Source organism: Branchiostoma floridae, chromosome 9 (assembly GCF_000003815.2).
Source record: "Branchiostoma floridae strain S238N-H82 chromosome 9, Bfl_VNyyK, whole genome shotgun sequence".
Taxonomy (NCBI): Eukaryota; Metazoa; Chordata; class Leptocardii; order Amphioxiformes; family Branchiostomatidae; genus Branchiostoma; species Branchiostoma floridae.
The window spans coordinates 3456866-3458723 of NC_049987.1; positions in this window are offsets into that span (position 1 = coordinate 3456866).

Here is a 1858-nt window from a genome sequence, read left to right on the forward strand (position 1 = left end):
GGGCCTCTGATGGTTGGTGCTCGGTGTTTGCTGCACTGTTAGTGTGCAATCACTGAGTAGCGTTGATCAGAGCGTCTTTCCGCACATGGCGGGTGTTTTCACAGAAATGAAACGGCGCGCATGTGCGGGCTTCTGATTGTGCTCGGTGTTTGCTGCACTGTTAGTGTGCGATCACTGAGTAGCGTTGATCAGAGAGTCTTTCCGTACATGGTGGGTGCTTTCACAGGAATGAAACGACGTGCATGTGCGGGCTTCTGATCGTAGGTGCCCGGTGTTTGTTGCACTGTTAGTGTGCGATCACTGAGTAGCGTTGATCGGAGAGTCTTTCCGCACATGGCGGGTGTTTTCACAGAAATGATACGGCGCGCATGCGCGGGGTAGGATCGTGCTGGGTGTCTGTTGCACGGTTAGTGTGCGATCACTGAGTAGCGTTGATCAGAGAGTCTTTCCGCTCATGGCGGGGGTTTTCACAGAAATGAATCGGCGCGCATGTGCGGGCTTCTGATCGTTGGTACTTGGTGTTTGTTGCAATGTTAGTGTGCGATCACTGAGTAGCGTTGATCGGAGAGTCTTTCCGCACATGGCGGGTGTTTTCACAGAAATGAAACGGCGCGCATGTGCGGGCTTCTGATCGTTGGTACTTGGTGTTTGTTGCAATGTTAGTGTGCGATCACTGAGTAGCGTTGATCGGAGAGTCTTTCCGCACATGGCGGGGGTTTTCACAGAAATGAAACGGTGCGCATGTGCGGGCTTCTGATTGTGCTCGGTGTTTGTTGCACTGTTAGTGTGCGATCACTGAGTAGCGTTGATCAGAGAGTCTTTCCGCACATGGCGGGGGTTTTCACAGAAATGAAACGGTGCGCATGTGCGGGCTTCTGATTGTGCTCGGTGTTTGTTGCACTGTTAGTGTGCGATCACTGAGTAGCGTTGATCAGAGAGTTTTTCCGCACATGGCGGGTGTTTTCATAGCCATAGGAATGGAACGGTGCGCATGTGCGGGCTTCTGATTGTACTCGGTGTTGGCTGCACAGTTAGTGTGCGATCATTGAGTAGCGTTGATCGGAGAGTCTTTCCGCACATGGCGGGTGTTTTCACAGGAATGAAACGGCGCGTATGTGCGGGCTTCTGATTGTGCTCGGTGTTTGTTGCACTATTAGTGTGCGATCACTGAGTAGCGTTGATCGGAGAGTCTTTCCGCATATGGCGGCTGTTTTCACAGGAATGAAGCGACGCGCAGGTGCGAGCCTCTAATTGTTGGTTCTCGGTGTTTGCTGCACTGTTAGGGTGCGATCACTGAGTAGCGTTGATCAGAGAGTCTTTCCGCACATTGTGGGTGTTTTCACAGGAATGAAATGGCGTGTATGTGCGGGCTTCCCATTGTGCTTGATGTTTGTTGCACTGTTAGTGTGCGATCAATGAGTAAAGTTGGTCAGAGTCTTTCAGCGCATGCCGGGTGTTTTCATAGGGGTGAAATGGCGCGCATGGGCGGGCCTCTGGTCATTTGTGCTCGGTGTTTGTTGCACTGTTAGGGTGCGATTACTGAGTAGCGTTGATCAGAGAGTTTTCCCGCGAATGGCAGGTGTGTTCATAGGGAAAAAAGGGCATGCAGGTGGCAGGTGAGGGCCTCTGATCGTTTGTGCTTGGTGTTTCTTGCACTGTTAGTGTGCGATCACTGAGTAGCGGTGCCGTTGGTCAGAGAGTATTTCCGCACTTGGCGGGTGTTTTGACAAGAAGAAAAGGGAACGCATATTTGGGCCGCTGATCGGCTGTGCTCGGTGTTTGCTGCATGGTTAGTGTGAGTTCACTGAGCGGCGTTGTTCAAAAGTAGGAAAATTTCAAGCACGCGAGTGGCCATAAA